General features: G+C 45.4%; 1 long non-coding RNA gene across 1 annotated transcript; it reads left to right on the forward strand.

Annotated features, from left to right (window-relative positions):
* Nucleotides 1-769: 769 nt before the first annotated feature.
* LOC117244014 lies at nucleotides 770-12,041 on the forward strand. Its single transcript, XR_004496302.1, has 3 exons — nucleotides 770-1,786; nucleotides 5,067-5,150; nucleotides 10,719-12,041. It is a non-coding gene; the product is annotated as an uncharacterized LOC117244014 (long non-coding RNA).
* The last annotated feature ends 250 nt before the right edge of the window (nucleotides 12,042-12,291 follow it).

Genomic DNA, 12,291 nt, shown 5'->3' on the forward strand with positions numbered 1-12,291 from the left:
ATATATGGATATAAAAATGTTTTATATATGGATATAAAAATGTTTATCGATCGTGTAGCGTAGCGGAAGGTGGAAGTGTTTAGACTGAAGAAGCGGAGGCTCAGGGGAGACCTTATCACTCTACAACTCCCGATAGGAAGCTGTAGCCAGGCAGGCAACCAATGCCAGGACAAGAGGACATAGCCTCAGGTTGCGCAAGGGGAGGTTCAGGTTGGATAGCTGGAGAAATTTCTCTACAGAAAGGGTGATTCGACACTGGGAACCTGGGGGCAGTGGGGGGGGGTGTTTGAGAATTTTTTCCCCAGTAAAAGGTCTGCCATTCATGTCCAGGGGCAAGCATCACTACAGACACAAAATGACTCACACAAAAACCTCTCAGTATCAGAACAGAAAAAACAGTGCCTTTATTCTCTGACTCCAGTATTTATAGATTCTTGACACTGACCAGGGATTGGATAATTAAGTTACCACCTTCCCAAGCACACCAGTCATGAGAAACATCCATCAAAAGACGTTTCTTAGAAGGAATGTGACAAACAACTTATAGGACTTTCATGGGAAAGTAAAACTATGAAAACATTATCAGAAAGCTTAATTTTCAGAGTGACAGGCCCATTCTTGCATGAGATTGTCAGATTGGTTTTGGACTCCACAGATCTCTATGAGCTAAAAATCTCTCTGTGATGGTCCCCTGTCACACTGTATTAGGAACAGCAAAACGATGACACAGATTCTCTAGCCTTAGTTGCAAAAGAGAGCACTTTTTGTTTTTCCAGATCTTGCAGATCTTCTTTTATAGACAGTTCTGAGAAGGTCCAGAAAGGTAAAGCTTTCATTGGTCATGAAACTAACACATCACCAGCATTGATCTGGAACAACATTTTTAGGAACAACACCCCTTGACTGTTTCTTACAAGTAAACAACAAGGTAACAAACAACAGCTGCAAAGGTTGTTTTCCTTCTCTAAGGACTGTCTGGAATCCTCATCATTTTTCAGGCCATACTTTCTCAGGCCAGTGTGAGAAAGTTAAGTGATTTAGTTTCACACAGACACTGTGCTTACTGCCTGATTTCTCACATTCAGCATCCATAGTCCCCTTTCACTAGAACCCCTTCCCAACTCTTCCCCTGATGCTGACAGTGGATTGCTCTGAAAGCGATTATCACACTATCTGACAGCTGTCTTCCACAGGAAAACAGCAAGTCTTGAACCTGCCCTGCATCATCTCTTTTGGGAACCAAATCAGCTGGAATAGATCATACCTTGGACCAGGTTTCTGACACAGAGAGAAAAAACTTGAGGCCCCGGGAGACAGGATACTGAAAAGATGGAAATTAGGATGCTACTGGGATCATTCCATAATAGGTCATGTCCCTGGTTCGCATTTGCAATTGGACCCCTGCCCTCAGGTACCCCTATGAATTGTTAAGCTCACCACGCCCCTGGGTCTTCGGAGCTTTACCCCAGAACATGCAGTTCCTGTGGTTTGTTATTTTACCACCATTAAAGCATTTCAGGCAACTCCATCATTCCCGTCCTTCCATTTTGCCATGCCCACCCAGCTGGACAGGACCTGGAGTCACAGCGAGCCAACTGTGACAAGTGGCACCTGAACAGGGACTCCCATACTGGAGACATCTAGGGATCAGTTTGGCTGGGTCCTGGCCAAACCAGCAGGATCTCTTCTCTCCACTGTGGATTATTTTGTCAGGCCTGACACTTTGGCAACAGACAGCCATTGGAGGACAACCAGCTGTCTCGGAGGACACCTGCTAGGAACACAGGTAAGCAGAGAGCGGGGGGGAGCTTTTCCCATTGCTCCTACCCCAATAGGGAGGTATATCCCACCCCATCCAAGTTTTGCTGCTTTGCAGGATGGGATTAAGACTCTCCTCATTAGAGAGGGTGTATATAGATGATTTAAAGATCTTTTAGCAGATCATGGGAGGGAGGTTAAAATACGCAAGCTGAAAATTCAACTGAAATGGGTCTTGTGAGATTTCCCAGCCACTTTAAACCCAAGTGGAGCTGCTCCATACATTGCCCCAGGACGCAGCTTGGACTGTGATATCTTTTCCTCAGAATATTGGGACCCCATAAGGCTAAGATTATATGACTTAACAACGAGGGGGGACCCTCAAGCTCCTCGCTTGTTGCCTGTCTTCCACGTGGTCCCAGAGACCCTAAAAGCCAAAGTGGTGCAGATTCCAGTCTAAAGCCACCCATCCCGAGAAACCTGCGGGCACATACCCCACCCCGAGCAAAACCTCCTACCCACTTGAGTCTGCTTCTAACCCATCTAACCCTGGGACAAGAACCCGAGAGCAGAAACTGTTGCCTACGGAGGAGCCTGGCTCATTAGCTACTCCTGTCCTTTCGTGTTATTGTCCTCCTTGCCCTTCGGACTACCCTGGAACCCTGGAGTGGGATACAGGGCCAATATTAGCAGTATACTCGGGAAACATCAGTTCACCCTATTATTCCGCCACCCTGTATCCACCTCCATCTCCTCCACGTGGAGCCCAAGATGGTGGTGGCCACACTGTCCAGGACCCTCAGCTCCCCTCCCCCTCTCCCTCCTCTCCCCTGACTCCTCTGATGACCCATCCCTCCCATTCACTGAAAACAAAGGCAGCTAACGACTCTGCTCCTGCCCAGTGCACACTCCAGCCATGCTGTCTCAGGTTTTCCTCACCCAGCCCCACCTCCAGCTCGCCCCCTCTCACCCCGGGTCCCCTCCCCGCTCTAGTCACCCCCGCCCCACTTCTTCTCGCCAGGACAGGCTGCGTAGGGCCCAGGCCGCCCCTGCCCACCCCTAAACCCTCGAGACACAACCCTCCTTAGAAGGCAGAAATTATACCCACCGCCTCCCGGAAATCCAGCTCTCCCACATGGCAGCGCTTGTGTGCCTGGCGCTGCCACCCATCCAGCTACAAAGGTGCTGTGTTTGCGCCCTCAGCTCCCTCCTCAGAAGAGGACCTAAGCCTTTCTGCTTTCAGTGGTTTCATCGACCCATGGAAGATCCGGACTAGTGTGGTAAAAGAAGGAGATTGGGAGCTGGCTTCTAAAACTGCAGTTTTTCCAGTGCATACAGGAGATGAGGAGCTGGTCCTAGATGGGAACCCCTAGCCTATGGGGAGGTTAAAGGAATGAGCTATGCAAGGCTGCTAAGCACTAGGCAGGGGTTCTCCTTTCTTTAACAATCTGATAAGGGCTACTTTCACAGCTCCTGTGTTAACTCCTCATGACTTAAAAGCATACTATGACTGTGCTGCTGTCCCCAACCAAGTTCACCCTGTGGGAAGGGGGGTGGAAGAGACTGTTAAACCAATTGCTGCTTAATTATGCTGGGGATCAGGCACTGGCAATGCTAACACTGGAACACCTAGATGGGGAGGGGGCACATACTCAGCCCGATGATCAAGCTAAAAACTTCCCATGGCCAGTGCTTGATGACATTACAAATGCTGCCAGAAAAGCAATCATCCAACACCTTGTCTCAGGGCTTCCAGCAGCCTTGTCCCCAGGTGCCAGGTTGGAGCTGGAAAGTGCCAAGCCAGTAAAACTGACTGTTTTGCACATACCATATCTACAGGCCAACTTGGGCCCAAAGATCAGCCCCATGAACAGGTAATTTTGGGGAAATATAAATCAAGGACTAAGGTGTTATAAATCTATATTGTGATATTGGTCTTCGCAAGTATTAAGATGAATATTATATGTTAAATAGTTTTTGGCTATGTATGTACTTTTTTTTTCTTGCTAACAAGTTTTAAGCTTAAAGGAATCTCCTAGGTACAAAGCAAGGAAACCCCAGAGGGCAAAGACAGTGGGGCCCAAGCTGTTATCAGGAGAACAATAGAGCCCAAACTGTTATCAGCAGAAGATATGAAGCCCAGCTGCCCTCAAAGGAAGGATGAGGGGCCCAGACTGTTATCAACACTGACCATTTGCAGAAGAAAGGAAACCAAACTCAAAATAATGCTCATCAGCAAGAATAATGATGAACAGCAAAAATAGTGCTGAACAGCAGAAATAGAAATCAAACAGAGCATGTTCTAAATAGGCGGAACCAGGGTGGGGACATGCTAAATACTTCTTGAAAAAGTTTGAACATGCATTAAACCCTCACAGCAGGAGGGGATAAAAAGAGTGTTCCCAAGATACCAGGTGTGTTCCTGGCAACCCCCGCCAGGGCACCCGGCCGTTTTAACCCTTTGCTTTATTTCCTTTGTCTCCTAATTGTCTTTTTGTTTATATTAAACTTTTTACAATTTATTAAGTGTGATAAATGTAACTTGGAATAAAAATTCGTGAGAGAATAAAATGAGCATATAATTGTATTTATAACAAAATATAGTATGGCCAAAAGATTTCTTCCTAAAACCCAGCAGTGAAATACCCATTCAGGCGGTAACGACCCTAAGCGACGCTTGCCAACCTGAAAGAAAGGGCCAGATACGGGCAATCAGGCTGAACAATAAGCGGAGCCTGGCCGAGATGCCCACCGGCTCTGCACCGGACTTACCATGCAAACTCCGACCAGAGATGCAATCGTGCTAGACAATGAGATGCCCACCGGCTCCGCACCGGACGTACCGTGCAAACCCCAACCAGAGATGCAATCATGCTAAACAATGGGCAGAGCCAGACCAAGATATCCATCGGCTCCACACCGGACTTGGACACATCACCCTGAGAGCCCAACCGGAGATACAATCAGGAAGCACTCAGAACCTTTCACATGCGAAAGGACTCTGCCCAGTCCGCGATTGACTCAGCTCAGCGGTTCCAGGAAATTCATTCAACCAACCATCTAGACTCTTTGTTGAACAGCAACTGCTCGGACTTTAGCCTCAAGACACAAAATCCCAATAAAAACCCCAGACCGCAGTCCCTTCCTTGTGGATTTAGGAGATCGGTACCTCTGGGTACAGATCCCTGTCCACCCGGCACTGCACTGATTTATTTATTGTGGTTTTTCTCTTGTCATTTCTGATCAAAATTGTTTTATAATAAATTGCTTTTTGTATTAACCATATTTTGCCATTGCATTTATGACAGATTTGGTGCCGTGACTCGGATTCGGAGAAACTGCGGGGAATTTCGCTGTCCGGGAGGGGTACCCCTGCTGATTTTAGCAGCCTGGTAAGTCGAGAACCCCTGCAGCTCCGAACTAAATTTAGGCTGAGACTAACCACAATAAAAAGGAAACGGATTCGGAGCAGAGAGCTTGGGAAGGCACGGAGCCTTTGGGAAGCCGCGGCTTGTTTTGCTCGTAAAACATCTGTTGTGCACAAAGACATCCATGCATGAAAATAGCTGTAAGTACTGCTGGTTGAGTGGGTGATCGGGCGAGTGTGTGAGACGTGATCTGATCACGGGGTGAGTGTGGACTTCAAGGCCGCGTTTCCATCCTCCCGCGAGGGAATTGGCCGGCCACGAAAGAAGCGATCCTGAGTGAAAGCTTTTTTCTCGACACACACTTGTAAAAACCTGAGACCAAAGGGTGTCTTGGGGGACTGATCACAAGGGACTAAAAGGGGAAGGATATGTCCTGTCGAGCTCAGGAACTGGTAAACTCTTTTAGTAAACAGAACTAGGTATAGATCCAGAAGAGGATCAAAAGTACCGATTACAAGAGACCTCAGCTCAGCTTGCTGAAGGGTGAGTATCGGCAAATTTTGATTCCTAGGGTAAGCACACAACACAGAGACTGAAATCGACTCACAAAGGAGTCGAAGACAGGTAAGAAATTATATATTTGCCAAGTATGGGGCAGAAAAAGAGTAAGCTTCAAAGAAAAGGCACAGAGAAAAATCCCTCCGAGCAGGAGGAGGGAGCACTAGACATCCCGCTGGAATGTCCCTTGGGATGGATGTTAAAACACTGGGAAGATTGTCCCCAGAGGAAGGGGAAATCAAAGACAAAATTAATACATTATTGTATGGAGGTTTAGGGAGGACAAGAGCTGAGAAGTCACCTCACTTGGCCAGTGTTAGGCACATTTGAAAAGTGGACGTGTAATAAGTTATTCTCCTATGTGGAGAACAAGGTCCCCTTGGATCCCGAGGAGAAAGAATATGCTAAACTCTGGTTAAACGCCAGAGTAGGGCTATTCCCAATAAAACAAAAAGAAAAACGTGAGTCAAGAGCTGAATCCTGGGAACCTCTCAACCACTTACCACCCCCATATCATGGACCGGCTGGGCCTCCCTCTGCAGATCAAGTGGTGCCTTCAGCACCTTTGGGCCCCCGAGACCAACCCACTGAGATGCATGTGTCTCAAGCAGGAGACTCAGTACCGGCAGCGATGTCGGCAGCCCTTCCCCTTTCCCCGCCTGCAAGTACCGTAGCCACGGTAGCTTCTTCGGAAGTTTCTTGTGTGCAAAGATGGGGATCACTCTATCTGTCCCTGCCGGTTCGGCCGCCACAACCGGAACCCTCCCATATAACGGAGGGGATCCCTCCTGTCAACCGGGTGGCGGCAGAGTTCCCACAATTGATAACGGGGAAGCAACCCACAATCACCAACTCCCCTCCCGCAAGTAGAACCCGTTTGAAAACAAAAATGATGGGTGATGAGTGGGGAGAGAGTGAAAAAGGGCACCGGTTGTTCCCTCTTAGGGAAGTACCAACGGCCCCAGGAGTGATCGGTTTCGTGAATGTACCCCTTAACTCTGGAGATGTAAAGGCATTTAAGAAAGAGATGGGGCGATTGTTAGATGATCCTTTTGGTGTGGCTGAGAGATTAGATGAAATTTTAAGAAGTAGCATCTACACCTTTGACGATCTTATGGCAATCCTAAGGTCGTTGTTTAATCAAGAAGAGAGAGAGATGATGAGATGACTAAACAAGCTGGTAGCAGAGATTGAGACAGACGCAATCCACAGGGGATGCCAGGCAATCAGAAATGGCCTAGCGTAAGCCCAAGTTGGAATGCACAAACAGAGGAAGGTAGACGGAACATGATAGATTTAAGGAACATAATTGTCCAGGGTATAAGAGAAGCGGTCCCTAGGGGCCAGAATATTAGCAAAGTTTTTAGAGAGTGTCAAGAGAAAGAGGAATCACCCACTGAATGGGTCGAAAGATTGCGGCGCAGTTTACAGATATATTCTGGAACTGACCTGAACTCCCCTGTAGGGGAGGTGCTGTTGAAAACACAATTCGTGGCTAAATCTTGGGAGGACATTAGGAGGAAATTAGAAAAGATCGAAGAGTGGCAAGAGCCTCCAGGAGCTCCTAAGGGAAGCTCAGAAAGTATACATGAGGAGGGAGGATGAGAAGCAGAAATTACAAGCTAAGGTTTTAGTAGCTGCAGTAAAAGAAGTCCAGAAACAGGAGCAGGCACAAGGTAAGTCTAGAACAGTGCCCAGAAAACCCCGAGATTCTCACCAGGCAGCCTCGGCCCCACGGAAAAGACCCCCTGAATGCTACTACTGTAAACAGGTAGGACATGTTCAGCGGAATTGTAGAAAAAGAATGAAAGACGAAAAGATTTTTCAAGATTAGGGGTGTCAGGGGCTCTTCAGTTTGGGGACCAAGACATCCAAAGAGCCCTTGATAAAATTAAGAGTGGGCCCCCAATGACAAGAAGTAAGTTTTCTTGTGGATACTGGGGCAGAGAGAAGTACCCTGCAGAAATTGCCATACGGATGTGTGGCTAGCAGAGAAAAGGTTTTTGTAATCGGTGCAAAGGGAGACCCCTTTGAAGTGCCTGTAATGAAAGATGTGGAAATAGAATCTGAAAATAAAATTTGCTTAGGGAATTTGTTATTAGTGGAAGAGGCGGATTACAATTTGTTAGAAAGAGACATGATTGTGGCTTTAGGAATCAATATCATGATTAAAAATTCTGAATTGGTGGTGAAAATATTCAAGTTGACTCCTAAAGATGAGGAGAAAATAAACCCTGAAGTATGGCATTCAAAAGGGGAAGTAAGAAGATTAGATATCAAACCCATCAAAATAAAAATCAAAAACCCTGAAGACCCTATAAGGGTCAAACAATATCCCATTCCAATGGAAGGGAAAAAGGGGTTGAAATAAGTAATCGATGACCTCCTGAAAGGAGGTACTTCAGAGCCCTGCATGTCTCAACATAACACCCCCATCCTGGCTGTAAGAAAAACGGATGGAAGTTTCCGATTAGTGCAGGACCTAAGAGCGGTAAACGCTAGGACCCGGACTAGGTTCCCGGTGGTGGCCAACCCCTATACCTTGCTAAATAGACTCTCTCCTGAAGATGTGTGGTACAGTGTGATTGACTTAAAAGATGCCTTTTGGACTTGCCCTCTGGATGAGGAGAGCAGAAATTATTTTGCATTTCAGTGAGAAGACCCAGATACTAACCAGAAGCAACAGCTAAGGTGGACGGTCCTCCCCCAGGGGTTCGTAGAGTCTCCAAACCTTTTCAGGCAGGCTTTAGAACAATTGCTGACCCAATTTATTCTTGAGGACGGGATAAAGCTTTTGCAGTATGTAGATAACTTGTTAATAGCTGGATCAACTGAAGAAAGTGTGAGGAGAAGTACGATTGCTTTGTTAAATTTTCTAGGGAAGAAAAGTTTGAAAGTCTCAAAATCCAAGCTGCAATTCACAGAGCCTGAAATAAAATATCTAAGACATTGTATTTCTCAGGAGAAAAAGAAATTAGACCCTGAAAGGGTGGCAGGCATCCTGGCATTACCTGCGCCAAAAACAAAAAGGCAAATTAGACAAATTTTAGAGCTCTTGGGATATTGCAGGCAATGGATCGAGGGTTTCAGTGAAAAAGTAAAGTTTTTATATGAAAGATTAAACACTGACAAGCTGAAGTGGACTGAACAGGATGAGTCTAATTTCCAAAAACTGAAAAATGTCCTTATAACTGCCCCTGTACTAACTTACTACCAGATACGAACAAAGAATTTCAGTTGTTTGTAGACGTGAGTAGACAAACAGCACAGGGAGTCCTGACCCAGGAATGGGCAGGCAAAAGAAAACCTATAGGGTTTCTCTCAAAAATCTTAGATCCTGTTAGTCGGGGTTGGCCTACATGTTTACAAGCAATCGTAGCAGTGGCTCTGTTGGTGGGAGAAGCAAAGAAAATAACTTTTGGGGCTCCCCTGGTGGTTTACACTCCCCACGATGTGAGAAATATACTGCAGCAAGAAGCAGAAAAGTGGCTGACTGATTCCAGGCTTCTGAAGTATGAAGCCATTTTAATCAGTTCACCTGGTTTAGAATTAAAAACCACTTCTGCACAAAATCCTGCTCAGTTTCTATTCGGTGAACCTCCAGAGAAATTAGCACATGATTGTACTGAGATCATGGAGCTGCAGACCAGAATAAGACTGGACTTAGAGGATAAGGAGTTAGAAGGGGGAGAGAAGTGGTTTGTAGATGGATCTTCGAACGTTATTGAGGGAAAGAGAAAGTCAGGATATGCGATAATAGATGGTGCATCCGAAGAAGTTATAGAATCAGGTCCTTTGAAAGCAAGCTGGTCCGCACAAGCTTGCGAGCTCTATGCCCTCCTGAGAGCCCTCCGGAGGCTGAAAGGAAAGAGAGGGACCATCTACACTGACTCATGGTATGCCTTTAGTGTGGTACACACTTTTGGGAAAATTTAGGAAGAAAGAGGTTTGATAAATACTAAGGGAAAAGACCTAATCCATGGGGAAATAATCCGACAGATTCTAGAGGCTGTCCGAGAGCCGGAAGAAATATCAGTTGTCCATGTAAAAGGACACCAGATGGGGTTGCAGTTTCAAACCCGAGGTAACAACCTGGCCGATAAAGAGGCAAAACGAGCAGCTCTGTTCACTGTAAGTATTCCCGAGGTAACTCCGGAGGAGTCACTTGAAATCACCGTGCTCCCTTCAAAGAGGGAGATTGAAGAATTCAAGAAGATAGGAGGAGTCATGAAGCAGAGAAAATGGTGGTTACCTGATGGGAGGGAACTAATTCCGAAGGGAATGGCAAAGAAAGTATTACAAAGACTACACAAGCAGACCCATTGGGGAACTCGGGCACTAGCCGACCAGTTTCTGAAATTTTTCGGGTGCAAGGGGATCTTTAAAATTGCTAAGCAAGAGGTACAGGGGTGTGTGGTTTGCCAAAAAGTGAATCGATCCAGGTCCAAACAAACCGTTTGGGGAGGGCGTCCTCTCTCATACAGGCCATTTGAGAGGATCCAAGTGGATTTCACCGAATTACCAAAAATCGGTAGACATAAATTTTTATTAGTAATCGTTGACAAACTAACGCACTGGGTGAAAGCTTTTCCCAGAGCAAGAGCCACAGCCCAAACAGTGTCTAAAATTTTATTAGAAGAAATTATCCCTAGGTATGGGATAGTAGATTGTATTGATTCAGACCAAAGGACTCATTTTACTTCAAAAATTATAAAACAAATTTCAGAGGCTCTAAGTATTAGATAGCAATATCACACCCCTTAGCATCCTCAGAGTTCGAGACAAGTGGAAAAAATAAATCAAACACTTAAGTCCCAATTGTCTAAACTCATGATAGAGACAAAAATGTCGTGGATTAAGTGTCTCCCCCTCGCTCTGCTAAATATAAGAACAATGCCCCATTCTGAAACAGGTCTGTCTCCTTTTGAAATGTTGTATGGGATGCCATACAAACATGAAATGCCGGTAGGACATCCTCAAGTGGAGGATGTGCAATTACAACCATATCTTATTGCTATCAACAAAAATTTACAGGACCTGCAAAAACGAGGACTAATTCCCCAAAGCGCCACTCTGGGATTCGCTATACACCAGATACAGCCTAGAGATAAAGTCCTCGTCAAAACTTGAAAAGAGCTTCCCCTCACCCCCCAGTGAAGGTGAGGGGAAGCTCTTTTCGGAAGGACCGTTCCTCGTCCTCCTGACCACAGACACCGCTGTCCGGACCGCAGAAAGGGGCTGGACACACTCATCTCAAGTAAAAAAAGTGAAGAATTACGACGCCTCCGAGTAGAAAGTCACCACCCCTCCAGGAGAACTTAAATTAAGATTCAACGTCACCACAAATGACCAGTGAAGATCAGATAAGTTGTTACAACCCAAATTGTGATTGTTTCCCTTTTATACATTTTAAGTGCGTTTATTGTAAAATAATTTGAGTAACCCACTGTTGGGGAGGATACAGGCCTAAGGGATTGTCTACTGATTGTCTAACTGAGGAGCAAGAATTGACTAGCCGTCTCTTAATACTTGCCACCCAGTTGGAGTTATTAGAACTTGACTCTCCTGAGTGGTACCAAATTTACCAAAAAAGAATTAGAAAAAAATTAGATGCTAAAGCAGAAGTATTAGCGACTGAGTGCCGAAAGACAGTCAAAGTACTGTGCAAGACTGATACAATTAAATTGTCTCGGTGAGCTACTTTCAAGAGAAGGTATGCCATTAAGACTACAAAGACCCCTGAAGACTATACCTGCTGCCAAGAAGATGGTACTCCCCGCCGTATATTTTTATACGGGCGAAGGGCAAAGCAGAGGCATACAACGGTGGGGAATCCTGATTGTCCTGAATCTAGCCATGTGCTTAACCAAGGGAATGAGTCCCGAGGTACCTCCGGGGGAGCATCTCCTGGAGAAGTGTGAGCAGTGTAAGACTGCCACAGATACCAGACGAATAATTGACTGTCCTACAGAACGAAAAAAGGGGTCTTATTTGTCCAATGGCACTCAGTATAATCTCTGTGAACTAAGGGGAGAGATCTGGTGTCACCACTCAGAGGCAGGTTTTAAGGACGGGCAGTCTAAAACTCCTGTGAAAAGAAAAACCAAAGCTACCCACTTCAAGTATAGGAGAGAAGTGAGATTGCTTCCTCCAATTCCAATCTGTAACCAATGTAACAAAACTGTCTGGGTAAGAAGAAAAAGACAATCCACTTTTTTAGCATATTATAAAGTCAACCCTTTATGTTACAATAAAGCAAACTTAAAAACGTGTACCATGAGAAGAAAATTGTATTGAGAAGGTAGAAATTTAAAACATGAGAGAAAAGCCTCCTTTAGTAATGAGCCGATAATTCTCGATTTGTTAAAAAATTATGATGACCAGGTATGTTTACAATTTGATCAAGTATTCTGCTTCTCCAGAGATGAAGAGGGGATAGACCCTGAAAGCAAAATAAAACAACTAACCCTAGAATTAAAAAGGCGAGAAGTAAAAATTCAGAAAAAGAGACTGGAACAAGAAAGGCTTAACTCTCTTAGTGAGCACTATGAGCAATTAGAAAAACAATATAGCAATTGGAGATTACCCACCCCCAATCAGAATCTTT

The sequence above is a fragment of the Parus major genome, chromosome 3 (assembly GCF_001522545.3).
Source record: "Parus major isolate Abel chromosome 3, Parus_major1.1, whole genome shotgun sequence".
NCBI classification, from domain to species: domain Eukaryota; kingdom Metazoa; phylum Chordata; class Aves; order Passeriformes; family Paridae; genus Parus; species Parus major.